The following is a 17,500-nucleotide window of genomic DNA, read 5'->3' as shown; positions in this document are numbered from 1 at the left end:
TAACATTGGATAAAACTTTGTGACCTCATAACTCCGCATCAGAATGTCACACAGACTTCTAACTGGGTTCATTTAACTCAGACTATCAAACTGCCAATGACTGACCACCTTTAAACTTTCTGGCCACGCCCTAGCAACCACTTTTGGACCCTAGAAACCGTCCCATAGACTTCCATTGCAAAATACTCTCATTGACTTTACATGGGATCAAACTTTGTGAGCTCATAACTCTGCATCAGACTGTCCTACAGACTAATGGCTAGGCTCATTTAACTCAGTCTAGCCAGCAGCCAATCACCGATGGCCTTTTAACTTTCTAGCCACACCCTAACAACCAGATACTGCACCCTAGCAACTGTCCCATAGACTGCAATTAAAGAGGTTCAGACTGATATTGTCATGCTGCAGTGTGATAGAGACATGGGGGTTGTGTTTAACTGTTCATACTGGCAAGAAGCTTTGATACATCATCAGTCTAAGCTGTCAATCAACTCCATAGCAACAAAACAGACTAACCTAGCAACGATATGGCACCAGCTATATCTCAGCATCAGAACATCGTAGAGAGGCGGGGGTTGGCTTGTTTGACTCATGCTCTTACACCATCTATCTATCTATCTATCTATCTATCTATCTATCTATCTATCTATCTATCTATCTATCTATCTATCTATCTCTACCTATCTATCTATCTATCTATCTATCTATCTATCTATCTATCTATCTATCTATCTATCTATCTATCTATCTATCTATCTATCTACCTTTATCTATCTACCTCTATCTATCTATCTATCTATCTATCTATCTATCTGTCTGTCTGTCTGTCTGTCTGTCTGTCTGTCTGTCTGTCTCTATCTATCTATCTATCTATCTATCTATCTATCTATCTATCTATCTATCTACCTCTATCTATCTATCTATCTATCTATCTATCTATCTATCTATCTATCTATCTATCTATCTACCTCTACCTATCTATCTATCTATCTATCTATCTACCTCTACCTATCTATCTATCTATCTATCTATCTATCTATCTATCTATCTATCTATCTATCTATCTATCTATCTATCTATCTATCTACCTTTATCTATCTACCTTTACCTATCTATCTATCTATCTATCTGTCTGTCTGTCTGTCTGTCTGTCTGTCTCTATCTATCTATCTATCTATCTATCTATCTATCTATCTATCTATCTATCTATCTATCTATCTATCTATCCATCTTGCTAACAACATGCTAATTCATGCTAGAATCATGCTAGTTACATGCTAATTCATGCTAGAATCATGCTAGTCACATGCTAATTTATGCTAAAACCATGCTAGTAACATGCTAATCCATGCTAGAATCATGCTAACAACATGCTAATTCATGCTAGATTCATGCTAGTAACATGCTAATTCATGCTAGAATCATGCTAGTATCATGCTAATTCATGCTAGCATCGTGCTAACAACATGCTAATTCATGCTAGAATCATGCTAGTAACATGCTAATTCATGCTAGAATCATGCTAACAACATGCTAATTCATGCTAGAATCAAGCTAGTAATATGCTAATTAATGCTATAATCATGCTAACAACATGCTAATTCATGCTAGAATCATGCTAGTAACATGCTGATTCATGCTAGAATCATGCTAACAACATGCTAATTCATGCTAGAATCTTGCTAACAACATGCTAGTTCATGCTAGAATCATGCTAACAACATGCTAATTCATGCTAGAATCATGCTAGTGAAATGCTAATTCATGCTAGAATCATGCTAACAACATGCTAATTCATGCTAGAATCATGCTAGTAACATGCTAATTCATGTTAGAATCATGCTAACAACATGCTAATTCATGCTAGAATCATTCTAACAACATGCTAGTTCATGCTAGAATCATGCTAACAACATGCTAGTTCATGCTAGAATCATGCTAACAACATGCTAATTCATGCTAGAATCGTGCTAACAACATGCTAATTCATGTTAAAATCATGCTAACAACATGCTAATTATTGCTCAAATCATGCTAGTAACATGCTAATTCATGCTAAAATCATGCTAACAACATGCTAATTCATGCTAAAATCATGCTAGTAACATGCTAATTCATGCTAGAATCATGCTAACAACATGCTATTTCACTTTAAAATCATGGTAATAACATGCTAATCTATCTATCTATCTATCTATCTATCTATCTATCTATCTATCTATCTATCTATCTATCTATCTATCTATCTATCTATCTATCTATCTTTTCATACTTTTTAAAACTGTTTAAACTAAATAAACTATTACCGTCAGGCTTTCACAAGCCAGCCTCAAAGTTTGTTCTCAAACTTTAAGAATCTAGTTAGGCTGGCTTGTCAAAGCCAACCTACTGTTATCCTATTTAAACTTATTATTATTAGGCTGGCTTGTCAAAGCCAACCTATTGTTATGCTATTTAAACTTATTATTATTATTTTTATTTATTATTCTTCTTCTGAGACTAAAATTCAAAATCTATCTGCTCCTTGAACTTTCAAACTATTACCACCAAACTCACACCAGACCTCCAAACTGGTCTGACTCTTTATGCTATATCTTTTCCGACTGATCCGACTTTCGGTTTTCCGAAAAACGTCCCGGGACTGTCGGAAAAATCCCATAGACTTAACATTGGATCAAACTTTGTGACCTCATAACTCTGCGTCAGACTGTTGCACAGACTTCTAACTGGGCTCATTTAACTCAGACTATCAAACTGCCAATGACTGATCACCTTTAAACTTTCTAGCCACGCCCTAGCAACCACTTTTGGACCCTAGTAACTGTCCCATAGACTTCAATTCAATAGACTCTCATTGACTTAACATGGGATCAAACTTTGTGAGCTCATAACTCTGAATCAGACTGTCTTACAGACTAATGGCTGAGCTCATTTAACTCCGAATACCAAACTGCCAATAACTGATGAGCTTTTAACTTTCTAGCCACACCCCTAACTACCACATACTGCACCCTAGCAACTGTCCCGTAGACTTCCATTACAAAAGACTCTCATTGACTTAACATGGGATCAAACTTTGTGAGCTCATAACTCTGCATCAGACTGTCATAGAGACTAATGGCTGAGCTCATTTAACTCAGACTACCAAACTACCAATAACTGATGAGCTTTTAACTTTCTAGCCACACCCCTAACTACCACATACTGCACCCTAGCAACTGTCCTATAGACTGTAATTAGCTGTGCTGTCAAATGCTTATAAATCTAACATACTAATGACATGCCAATCATGCTAGCAACATGCTACTCATATGCTAATCATGCTAATGACATGCTAACTCATACTGGAAACATGCTAATGACATGCTAATTTGTACAAGAATCATGCTAGTAACATGCTAATTCATACTAGACTCATGTTAATAACTGGCCTACATGCATATCTTTGCTTAGCAGTGTCCTATTGACTTGGGGGATGGCTCATCTGACTCAGACAACCAATGAGCATCTCAATATGATAATGAAGCTCACAAGCCACGCCCCCAAATTGATTCCATAGACTTTCATTAAAATAGGCCAAGATGCATATCTTTGCATAGCAGTGTCACAGAGACATGGGGGTTGGTTCATTTGACTTAGACAGCCAACCACATTCAAGTGCACTCTGTAACCTCGCCCATAGCAACAAAACAGAGTACCCTAGCAACCATTCATCAACAGCTATATCTCAGCATCAGAACATCGTAGAGACTTGGAGATTGGCTCGTTTGACTCATGCTAGCAAACGGAACTTCCTAAATGCTGCACATGCTAGCAGTGATTAGCTACATGCTAATATTGACTAGCCAAGTACTGTAACTTGCTAGAAATGCTTACTAAGTAAAAATGTTTTATCAAGCATGTATGTGAGGCTTGCCTAGTAACCAACCAGGGTACCCTAGCAACTGCCTAGCAACCACCCAAATTACCCTAGCAACCGCCTAGCAACCACCTAGCAACGCCTAGTAATGCCTTAGTAAGGGCCTAGCGACCACTCAGGACACCCTAGCAACCGCCTAGCAACGCCTTAGCAACCACTCAGAATACCTTAGCAACCACCTAGCAACACCCTAGCAACCACCTAGCAACCACTTGGGACACCTTAGCAACCGCCTAGCAACACCTTAGCAACCACCTAGCAACCACTCATAACACCCTAGCAACTGCCTAGCAACGCCTTAGCAACCACCTAGCAACATCTTAGCAACCACCTAGCAACCACTCAGGACACCCTAGCAACCACCTAGCAACGCCTTAGCAACCACTCAGAATACCCTAGCAACCATCTAGCAACCACTTAGGACACCTTAGTAACCACCCAGCAACACCTTAGCAACCACCTAGCAACCACTCAGAACACCCTAGCAACCGCCTAGCAACACCTTAGCAACCACCTAGCAACCACTTAGGACACCCTAGCAACCGTCTAGCAACACCTTAGCAACCACCTAGCAACACCTTAGCACATGCTAATTCGTGCTAGAATCATGCTAACAACATGCTAATTCATGCTAGAATCATACTAACAACATGCTAACTTCATGCTAGAATCATGCTAATTCATGCTAAAATCGTGCTAGTAACATGCTAATTCATGCTAGAATCATGCTAGTAACATGCTAATTCATACTGGAATCATGCTAGAAACATGCTAATTCATGCTAGAATCATGCTAATAACATGCTAATTCATACTGGAATCATGCTAGTAACATGCTAATTCATGCTAGAATCATGCTAATAACATGCTAATTCATACTAGAATCAACCTAATGACATGCTAATTCATACTAGACTCATGCTATTAACATGCTAATTCTTACTGGAATCATGCTAGTAACATGCTAATTCATGCTAGAATCATGCTAATAACATGCTAATTCATACTGGAATCATGCTAGTAACTTGCTAGTTCATCCTAGAATCATGCTAGTAACATGCTAATTTATGCTAGAATCAAGCTAGTAACATGCTAACTCATGCTAGAATCATGCTAATACCATGCTAACTCATACTAGAATCATGCTAATAACATGCTAATTCATACTAGAATCATGCTAATTCATACTAGAATCATGCTAGTAACATGCTAATTCATGCTAGAATCATGCTAGTAACATGCTTATTCACGCTAGAATCATGCTAATAACATGCTAATTTATACTAGAATCATGCTAGTAACATGCTAATTCATACTAGACTCATGCTAGTGACATGCTAATTCATACTAGAATCATGCTAATAACATGCTAATTCATGCTAGAATCATGCTAATAACATGCTAATTTATTCTAGAATCATGCTAGTAACATGCTAATTCATACTAGACTCATGCTAGTGACATGCTAATTCATACTAGAATCATGCTAGTGACATGCTAGTTCATACTAGAATCTTGCTAATAACATGCTAATTTATGCTAGAATCATGCTAATAACATGCTAATTCATGCTAGAATCATGGTAGTAACATGCTAAATCGTGCTAGAATCATGCTAATTCATGCTAATAACATGCTAATCCATGCTAGAATCGTACTAATAAGATGCTAATTCATGCTAATAACATGCTAATCTATGCTAGAATCATGTTAATAACATGCTACTTATACTTTTTCAAACTGTTTTTAAACTAAATAAACTATTACCAACAGGCTTTGTCAAGCCAGCCTCAAAGTTTGTCTCGACGAACTTTACTGTCTAGTTATTTATTATTCTTCTTCTGAGACTAAAATTCAAAATCTATCTGCTCCTTGAACTTTCAAACTATTACCACCAAACTCACACCAGACCTCCAAACTGGTCTGACTCTTTATGCTATATCTTTTCCGACTGATCCGACTTTCGGTTTTCCGAAAAACGTCCCGGGACCGTCGGAAAAATCCCATAGACTTAACATTGGAATAAACTTTGTGAGCTCATAACTCTGCATCAGACTGTTGCACAGACTTCTAACTGGGCTCATTTAACTCAGACTATCAAACTGCCAATGACTGATCACCTTTAAACTTTCTAGCCACGCCCTAGCAACCACTTTTGGACCCTAGTAACTGTCCCATAGACTTCCATTCAATAGACTCTCATTGACTTAACATGGGATCAAACTTTGTGAGCTCATAACTCTGAATCAGACTGTCCTACAGACTAATGGCTGAGCTCATTTAACTCCGAATACCAAACTGCCAATAACTGATGAGCTTTTAACTTTGTAGCCACACCCCTAACTACCACATACTGCACCCTAGCAACTGTCCTGTAGACTTCCATTACAAAAGACTCTCATTGACTTTACATGGGATCAAACTTTGTGAGCTCATAACTCTGAAACAGACTGTCCTACAGACTTATGGCTGAGCTCATTTAACTCCGACTACCAATCTGCCAATAACTGATGAGCTTTTAACTTTCTAGCCACACCCCTAACTACCACATACTGCACCCTAGCAATTGTCCCGTAGACTTCCATTACAAAAGACTCTCATTGACTTTACATGGGATCAAACTTTGTGAGCTCATAACTCTGCATCAGACTGTCCTACAGACTTATGGCTGAGCTCATTTAACTCCGACTACCAATCTGCCAATAACTGATGAGCTTTTAACTTTCTAGCCACACCCCTAACTACCACATACTGCACCCTGGCAACTGTCCCTTAGACTTCTATTACAAAAGACTCTCATTGACTTTACATGAAATCAAACTTTGTGAGCTCATAACTCTGCATCAGACTGTCATAGAGACTAATGGCTGAGCTCATTTAACTCAGTCTAGCCAGCAGCCAATCACTGATGGCCTTTTAACTTTCTAGCCACACCCCTAACTACTACATACTGCACCCTAGCAACTGTCCTATAGACAGTAATTAGCTTTGCTATCAAATGCTTATAATTCTAACATAGTAATGACATGCCAATCATGCTAGCAACATGCTACTCATATGCTAATCATGCTAATGACATGCTAACTCATACTGGAAACATGCTAATGACATGCTAATTTGTACAAGAATCATGCTAGTAACATGCTAATACATACTAGACTCATGTTAATAACTGGCCTACATGCATATCTTTGCTTAGCAGTGTCCTATTGAATTGGGGGATGGCTCATCTGACTCAGACAACCAATGAGCATCTCAATATGATAATGAAGCTCACAAGCCACGCCCCCAAATTGATTCCATAGACTTCCATTAAAATAGGCCAAGATGCATATCTTTGCATAGCAGTGTCATAGAGACATGGTTGTTGGTTCATTTGACTTAGACAGCCAACCACATTCAAGTGCACTCTGTAACCTCGCCCATAGCAACAAAACAGAGTACCCTAGCAACCATTCATCAACAGCTATATCTCAGCATCAGAACATCGTAGAGACTTGGAGATTGGCTCGTTTGACTCATGCTAGCAAACGGAACTTCCTAAATGCTGCACATGCTAGCAGTGATTAGCTACATGCTAATATTGACTAGCCAAGTACTGTAACTTGCTAGAAATGCTTACTAAGTATAAATGTTTTATCAAGCATGTATGTGAGGCTTGCCTAGTAACCAGCCAGGGTACCCTAGCAACTGCCTAGCAACCACCCAAATTACCCTAGCAACCGCCTAGCAACCACCTAGCAACGGCCTAGTAATGCCTTAGTAAGGGCCTAGCGACCACTCAGGACACCCTAGCAACCGCCTAGCAACGCCTTAGCAACCACTCAGAATACCCTAGCAACCACATGGCAACACCTTAGCAACCACCTAGCAACCACTTGGGACACCTTAGCAACCGCCTAGCAACACCTTAGCAACGACCTAGCAACCAGTCAGATCACCCTAGCAACTGCCTAGCAACGCCTTAGCAACCACCAAGCAACCACTCAGGACACCCTAGCAACCACCTAGCAACACCTTAGCAACCACCTAGCAACCACTCAGGACACCCTAGCAACCGCCTAGCAACATCTTAGCAACCACCTAGCAACCACTTAGGACACCCTAGCAACCGTCTAGCAACACCTTAGCAACCACCTAGCAACACCTTAGCACATGCTAATTCATGCTAGAATCATGCTAACAACATGCTAACTTCATGTTAGAATCATGCTAATTCATGCTAAAATCGTGCTAGTAACATGCTAATTCATGCTAGAATCATGCTAGTAACATGCTAATTCATACTGGAATCATGCTAGTAACATGCTAATTCATGCTAGAATCATGCTAACAACATGCTAATTCATACTGGAATCTTGCTAGTAACATGCTAATTTATGCTAGAATCATGCTAATAACATGCTAATTCATACTAGAATCATGCTAATGACATGCTAATTCATACTAGACTCATGCTAGTAACATGCTAATTCATACTGGAATCATGCTAGTAACATGCTAATTCATGCTAGAATCATGCTAATAACATGCTAATTCATACTGGAATCATGCTAGTTCATCCTAGAATCATGCTAGTAACATGCTTATTTATGCTAGAATCATGCTAGTAACATGCTAACTCATGCTAGAATCATGCTAATAACATGCTAATTCATGCTAGAATCATGCTAGTAACATACTTATTCATGCTAGAATCATGCTAATAACATGTTAATTTATACTAGAATCATGCTAGTAACATGCTAATTCATACTAGACTCATGATAGTGACATGCTAATTCATACTAGAATCATGCTAATAACATGCTAATTCATGCTAGAATCATGCTAATAACATGCTAATTTATACTAGAATCATGCTAGTAATATGTTAATTCATACTAGACTCATGCTAGTGACATGCTAATTCATACTAGAATCATGCTAGTGACATGCTAGTTCATACTAGAATCTTGCTAATAACATGCTAATTCATGCTAGAATCATGCTAATAACATGCTAATTCATGCTAGAATCATGGTAGTAACATGCTAATTTTACTACAATCATGCTAATAACACACTAATTCATGCTAGAATTATGCTAGTAACATGCTAAATCGTGCTAAAATTATGCTAATTCATGCTAATAACATGCTAATCCATGCTAGAAACGTACTAATAAGATGCTAATTCATGCTAATAACATGCGAATCTATGCTAGAATCATGCTAATAACATGCTACTTATACTTTTTCAAACTGTTTTTAAACTAAATAAACTATTACCAACAGGCTTTGTCAAGCCAGCCTCAAAGTTTGTCTCGACGAACTTTACTGTCTAGTTAGGCTGGCTTGTGTAGCAAGCCAGACTACTGAAATCCTATTTAAACTTATTATTATATTTTCTTCTTCTGAGACTAAAAATCAAAACTCATCTCCTCCTAGAGCTTTCAAGCTATGACCATCAAACTCGGGTCAGACTTCCGAACTATTCTGACTCGGGTTGCTATGTCTCCTCAGACTGATCCGACTTTCGGTTTTCCGAAAAACGTCCCGGGACCGTCGGAAAAATCCCATAGACGTAACATTGGATCAAACTTTGTGACCTCATAACTCCGCATCAGAATGTCACACAGACTTCTAACTGGGCTCATTTAACTCAGACTATCAAACTGCCAATGACTGATCACCTTTAAACTTTCTGGCCACGCCCTAGCAACCACTTTTGGACCCTAGAAACCGTCCCATAGACTTCCATTGCAAAAGACTCTCATTGACTTTACATGGGATCAAACTTTGTGAGCTCATAACTCTGCATCAGACTGTCCTACAGACTAATGGCTAGGCTCATTTAACTCAGTCTAGCCAGCAGCCAATCACCGATGGCCTTTTAACTTTCTAGCCACACCCTAACAACCAGATACTGCACCCTAGCAACTGTCCCATAGACTGCCATTAAAGAGGTTCAGACTGATATTGTCATGCTGCAGTGTGATAGAGACATGGGGGTTGTTTTTAACTGTTCATACTGGCAAGAAGCTTTGATACATCATCAGTCTAAGCTGTCAATCAACTCCATAGCAACAAAACAGACTAACCTAGCAACGATATGGCACCAGCTATATCTCAGCATCAGAACATCGTAGAGAGGCGGGGGTTGGCTTGTTTGACTCATGCTCTTACACCATCTATCTATCTATCTACCTCTATCTATCTATCTATCTATCTATCTATCTATCTATCTATCTATCTATCTATCTATCTATCTATCTATCTATCTATCTATCTATTTATCTATCTATCTATCTATCTATCTACCTTTATCTATCTACCTCTACCTATCTATCTATCTATCTATCTATCTATCTATCTATCTATCTATCTATCTATCTATCTGTCTGTCTGTCTGTCTGTCTGTCTCTATCTATCTATCTATCTATCTATCTATCTATCTATCTATCTATCTATCTATCTATCTATCTATCTATCTATCTATCTATCTATCATGCTAACAACATGCTAATTCATGCTAGAATCATGCTAGTTACATGCTAATTCATGCTAGAATCACGCTAGTCACATGCTAATTCATGCTAGAATCATGCTAGTCACATGCTAATTCATGCTAGAATCATGATAACAACATGCTAATTCATGCTAGAATCATGCTAATTTATGCTAAAATCATGCTAGTAACATGCTAATCCATGCTAGAATCATGCTAACAACATGCTAATTCATGCTAGATTCATGCTAGTAACATGCTAATTCATGCTAGAATCATGCTAGTATCATGCTAATTCATGCTAGCATCGTGCTAACAACATGCTAATTCATGCTAGAATCATGCTAACAACATGCTAATTCATGCTAGAATCATGCTAGTAACATGCTAATTCATGCTAGAATCATGCTAACAACATGCTAATTAATGCTAGAATCATGCTAGTAACATGCTAATTCATGTTAGAATCATGCTAACAACATGCTAATTCATGCTAGAATCATGCTAGTAACATGCTAATTCATGCTAGAAGCATGCTAACAACATGCTAATTTATGCTAGAAACATGCTAGTAGCATGCTAATTCATGCTAGAATCTTGCTAGTAACATGCTAAATCATGCTAACAACATGCTAATTCATGCTAGAATCATGCTAACAACATGCTAATTCATGCTAGAATTGTGCTAATTCATGCTAAAATCATGCTAGTAACATGCTAATTCATGCTAGTAACATGCTAATTCATGCTAGAATTGTGCTAACAACATGCTAATTCATGTTAAAATCATGCTAACAACATGCTAATTAATGCTAAAATCATGCTAGTAACATGCTAGTTCATGCTAAAATCATGCTAACAACATGCTAATTCATGCTAAAATCATGCTAGTAACATGCTAATTCATGCTAGAATCATGCTAACAACATGCTATTTCACGTTAAAATCATGGTAATAACATGCTAATCTATCTATCTATCTATCTATCTATCTATCTATCTATCTATCTATCTATCTTTTCATACTTTTTAAAACTGTTTAAACTAAATAAACTATTACCGTCAGGCTTTCACAAGCCAGCCTCAAAGTTTGTTCTCAAACTTTAAGAATCTAGTTATTATTATTCTTCTTCTGACTCTAAAAATCAAAATCTATCTCCTCCTTGAACTTTCGAACTATTACCACCAAACTCACACCAGACCTCCAAACTATTCTGACTCGGTATGCTATATCTCCTCAGACTGATTGGACTTTCGGTTTTCCGAAAAACGTCCCGGGACTGTCGGAAAAATCCCATAGACTTAACATTGGACCAAACTTTGTGACCTCGTAACTCTGCGTCAGACTGTCGCACAGAACTCTAACTGGGCTCATTTAACTCAGACTATCAAACTGCCAATGACTAATCACCTTTAAACTTTCTAGCCACGCCCTAGCAACCACTTTTGGACCCTAGAAACTGTCCCATAGACTTCCATTCAAAAGACTCTCATTGACTTAACATGAGATCAAACTTTGTGAGCTCATAACTCTGGATCAGACTGTCCTACAGACTAATGGCTGAGCTCATTTAACTACGACTACCAAACTGCCAATAACTGATGAGCTTTTAACTTTCTAGCCACACCCCTAACTACCACATACTGCACCCTAGCAACTGTCCCGTAGACTTCCATTACAAAAGACTCTCATTGACTTTACATGGGATCAAACTTTGTGAGCTCATAACTCTGCATCAGACTGTCATACAGACTAATGGCTGAGCTCATTTAACTCAGACTACCAAACTGCCAATAACTGATGAGCTTTTAACTTTCTAGCCACACCCCTAACTACCACATACTGCACCCTAGCAACTGTCCCGTAGACTTCCATTACAAAAGACTCATTGACTTTACATGGGATCAAACTTCATGAGCTCATAACTCTGCATCAGACTGTCCTACAGACTAATGGCTGAGCTCATTTAACTCAGACTACCAAACTGCCAATAACTGATGAGCTTTTAACTTTCTAGCCACACCCCTAACTACCACATACTGCACCCTAGCAACTGTCCCGTAGACTTCCATTACAAAAGACTCTCATTGACTTTCCATGGGATCAAACTTTGTGAGCTCATAACTCTGCATCAGACTGTCATAGAGACTAATGGCTAAGCTCATTTAACTCAGTCTAGCCAGCAGCCAATCACTGATGGCCTTTTAACTTTCTAGCCACACCCCTAACTACCACATACTGCACCCTAGCAACTGTCCTATAGACTGTAATTAGCTGTGCTTTCAAATGCTTATAATTCTAACATGCTAATGACATGCCAATCATGCTAGCAACATGCTACTCATATGCTAATCATGCTAATGACATGCTAACTCATACTGGAAACATGCTAATGACATGCTAATTTGTACAAGAATCATGCTAGTAACATGCTAATTCATACTAGACTCATGTTAATAACTGGCCTACATGCATATCTTTGCTTAGCAGTGTCCTATTGACTTGGAGGATGGCTCATCTGACTCAGACAACCAATGAGCATCTCAATATGATAATGAAGCTCACAAGCCACGCCCCCAAATTGATTCCATAGACTTCCATTAAAATAGGCCAAGATGCATATCTTTGCATAGCAGTGTCATAGAGACATGGGGGTTGGTTCATTTGACTTAGACAGCAAACCACAATCAAGTGCACTCTGTAACCTCGCCCATAGCAACAAAACAGAGTACCCTAGCAACCATTCATCAACAGCTATATCTCAGCATCAGAACATCGTAGAGACTTGGAGATTGGCTCGTTTGACTCATGCTAGCAAACAAACTTCCTAAATGCCACACATGCTAGCAGTGATTAGCTACATGCTAATATTGACTAGCCAAGTACTGTAACTTGCTATAAATGCTTACTAAGTATAAATGTTTTATCAGGCATGTATGTGAGGCTTGCCTAGTAACCAACCAGGGTACCCTAGCAACTGCCTAGCAACCATCCAAATTACCCTAGCAATCGCCTAGCAACCACCTAGCAACGGCCTAGTAATGCCTTAATAAGGGCCTAGTGACCACTCAGGACACCCTAGCAACCGCCTAGCAACGCCTTAGCAACCACTCAGAATACCTTAGCAACCACCTAGCAACACCTTAGCAACCACCAAGCAACCACTTGGGACACCTTAGCAACCACCTAGCAACACCTTAGCAACCACCTAGCAACCAGTCAGAACATCCTAGCAACCGCCTAGCAACGCCTTAGCAACCACCAAGCAACCACTCAAGACACCCTAGCAACCACCTAGCAACACCTTAGCAACCACCTAGCAACCACTCAGGACACCCTAGCAACCGCCTAGCAACGCCTTAGCAACCACTCAGAATACCCTAGCAACCACCTAGCAACACCTTAACAACCGCTTAGCAACCACTTAGGACTTCTTAGCAACCACCTAGCAACACCTTAGCAACCACCTAGCAACCACTCAGAACACCCTAGCAACCACCTAGCAACACCTTAGCAACAACCTAGCAACCACTTAGAACACCCTAGCAACCGCCTAGCAACACCTTAGCAACCACTCAGAACACCCTAGCAACCACCTAGCAACATCTTAGCAACCACTCAGAACACCCTAGCAACCGCCTAGCAATGCCTTAGCAACCACCTAGCAACCACTCAGAACACCATAGCAACCACCTAGCAACAGCCTAGTAACCGCCTAGCAACATCTTAGCAACCACCTAGCAACCACTCAGGACACCCTAACAACTGCCTAGCAACAACTTAGCAACCACTCAGAATACCCTAGCAACCACCTAAGCATGCTATGTGACATGCTAATTCATACTAGAATCATGCTAGTAACATGTTAATTCATACTAGAATCATGCTAATAACATGCTAATTCATACTAGAATCATGCTAGTAACATGCTAATGCATGCCAGAATCATGCTAATAACATGCTAATTCACGCTAGAATCATGCTAGTAACATGCTAATTCATACTATAATCATGCTAATAACATGCTAATTCATGCTAGAATCATACGAGTAACAAGCTAATTCATGCTAGAATCATTCTAGTAACATGCTAATTCATACTAGAATCATGCTAATTCATGCTAAAATCATGCTAATAACCTGCTAATTCATACTAGAATCATGCTAGCAGTATGCTAATTCATACTAGAATCATGCTAGTGACATGCTAATTTATTCTAGAATCATGCTAGTAACATGCTAATTCATGCTAGAAGCATGCTAATAACATGCTAATTTATACTAGAATCATGCTAATAAAATGCTAATTTATACTACACTCATGCTAATAACATGCTAATCCATGCTAGAATCATGCTAATGCATGCTAGAATCATGCTAATAACATGCTACTTATACTTTTTCAAACTTTGAAAAAACTTTTTCAAACATGCTAATTTATACTAGAATCATGCTAATAAAATGCTAATTTGTACTACACTCATGCTAATAACATGCTAATCCATGCTAATCTATGCTAGAAACATGCTAATGCATGCTAGAATCATGCTAATAACATGCTACTTATACTTTTTCAAACTGTTTTTAAACTAAACAAACTATTACCAACAGGCTTTGTCAAGCCAGCCTCAAAGTTTGTCTCGACGAACTTTACTGTCTAGTTTTTATTTATTCTTCTTCTGAGACTAAAATTCAAAATCTATCTGCTCCTTGAACTTTCAAACTATTACCACCAAACTCACACCAGACCTCCAAACTGGTCTGACTCTTTATGCTATATCTTTTCCGACTGATCCGACTTTCGGTTTTCCAAAAAACGTCCCGGGACTGTCGGAAAAATCCCATAGACTTAACATTGGATCAAACTTTGTGCCCTTATAACTCTGCGTCAGACTGTTGCAAAGACTTCTAAATGGGCTCATTTAACTCAGACTATCAAACTGCCAATGACTGATCACCTTTAAACTTTCTAGCCACGCCCTAGCAACCACTTTTGGACCCTAGTAACTGTCCCATAGACTTCCATTCAATAGACTGTCATTGACTTAACATGGGATCAAACTTTGTGAGCTCATAACTCTGAATCAGACTATCCTACAGACTAATGGCTGAGCTCATTTAACTCCGAATACCAAACTGCCAATAACTGATGAGCTTTTAACTTTCTAGCCACACCCCAAACTACCACATACTGCACCCTAGCAACTGTCCCGTAGACTTCCATTACAAAAGACTCTCATTGACTTAACATGGGATCAAACTTTGTGAGCTCATAACTCTGCATCAGACTGTCCTACAGACTTATGGCTGAGCTCATTTAACTCCGACTACCAATCTGCCAATAACTGATGAGGTTTTAACTTTCTAGCCACACCCCTAACTACCACATACTGCACCCTAGCAACTGTCCCGTAGACTTCTATTACAAAAGACTCTCATTGACTTTACATGGGATCAAACTTTGTGAGCTCATAACTCTGCATCAGACTGTCATAGAGACTAATGGCTGAGCTCATTTAACTCAGTCTAGCCAGCAGCCAATCACTGATGGCCTTTTAACTTTCTAGCCACACCCCTAACTACCACATACTGCACCCTAGCAACTGTCCTATAGAATGTAATTAGCTGTGCTATCAAATGCTTATAATTCTAACATGCTAATGACATGCCAATCATGCTAGCAACATGCTACTCATATGCTAATCATGCTAATGACATGCTAACTCATACTGGAAACATGCTAATGACATGCTAATTTGTACTAGAATCATGCTAGTAACATGCTAATTCATACTAGACCCATGTTAATAACTGGCCTACATGCATATCTTTGCATAGCAGTGTCCTATTGACTTGGGGGATGGCTCATCTGACTCAGACAACCAATGAGCATCTCAATATGATAATAAAGCTCACAAGCCACGCCCCCAAATTGATTCCATAGACTTCCATTAAAATAGGCCAAGATGCATATCTTTGCATAGCAGTGTCATAGAGACATGGGGGTTGGTTCATTTGACTTAGACAGCCAACCACATTCAAGTGCACTCTGTAACCTCGCCCATAGCAACAAAACAGAGTACCCTAGCAACCATTCATCAACAGCTATATCTCAGCATCAGAACATCGTAGAGACTTGGAGATTGGCTCGTTTGACTCATGCTAGCAAACGGAACTTCCTAAATGCTACACATGCTAGCAGTGATTAGCTACATGCTAATATTGACTAGCCAAGTACTGTAACTTGCTAGAAATGCTTACTAAGTATAAATGTTTTATCAAGCATGTATGTGAGGCTTGCCTAGTAACCAACCAGGGTACCCTAGCAACTGCCTAGCAACCACCCAAATTACCCTAGCAACCGCCTAGCAACCACCTAGCAACGGCCTAGTAATGCCTTAGTAAGGGCCTAGCGACCACTCAGGACACCCTAGCAACCGCCTAGCAACGCCTTAGCAACCACTCAGAATACCTTAGCAACCACCTAGCAACACCTTAGCAACCACCTAGCAACCACTTGGGACACCTTAGCAACCGCCTAGCAACACCTTAGCAACCACCTAGCAACCACTCATAACACCCTAGCAACTGCCTAGCAACGCCTTAGCAACCACATAGCAACCACTCAGGACACCCTAGCAACCACCTAGCAACACCTTAGCAACCACCTAGCAACCACTCAGGACACCATAGCAACCACCTAGCAACGCTTTAGCAACCACTCAGAATACCCTAGCAACCATCTAGCAACCACTTAGGACACCTTAGCAACCACCTAGCAACACCTTAGCAACCACCTAGCAACCACTCAAAACACCCTAGCAACCGCCTAGCAACACCTTAGCAACCACCTAACAACCACTTAGGACACCCTAGCAACCGTCTAGCAACACCTTAGCAACCACCTAGCAACACCTTAGCACATGCTAATTCATGCTAGAATCATGCTAACAACATGCTAACTTCATGCTAGAATCATGCTAATTCATGCTAAAATCGTGCTAGTAACATGCTAATTTATGCTAGAATCATGCTAGTAACATGCTAATTCATACTGGAATCATGCTAGTAACATGCTAATTCATGCTAGAATCAT

General features: G+C 39.4%; 1 protein-coding gene and 1 long non-coding RNA gene across 2 annotated transcripts in view; both read right to left on the bottom strand.

Annotated features, from left to right (window-relative positions):
• loxhd1a (lipoxygenase homology PLAT domains 1a) overlaps nucleotides 1-17,500 on the bottom strand; it is a 193,293-nt gene that overhangs the window by 126,845 nt on the left and 48,948 nt on the right. The gene's annotated exons all lie outside the window — the stretch shown is intronic.
• LOC147838722 (uncharacterized) overlaps nucleotides 15,084-17,500 on the bottom strand; it is a 3,311-nt gene continuing 894 nt past the window's right edge. The window contains exons 3-4 of the long non-coding RNA XR_015519974.1: nucleotides 16,000-17,500; nucleotides 15,084-15,801 (exon numbers count right to left, since the gene is read on the bottom strand). The exon at nucleotides 16,000-17,500 is cut by the window's right edge and continues 22 nt beyond it. This is a non-coding gene — a long non-coding RNA (uncharacterized LOC147838722). The remainder of the gene's footprint in view (nucleotides 15,802-15,999) is intronic.

Source organism: Danio rerio, chromosome 21 (genome assembly GCF_052040795.2).
Source record: "Danio rerio strain M-AB ecotype USA chromosome 21, GRCz13ab, whole genome shotgun sequence".
In the NCBI taxonomy this organism is placed as follows: Eukaryota; Metazoa; Chordata; class Actinopteri; order Cypriniformes; family Danionidae; genus Danio; species Danio rerio.
Note: the sequence above shows the minus strand (reverse complement) of the source record. Positions and strands in the feature narration are given on the sequence as shown.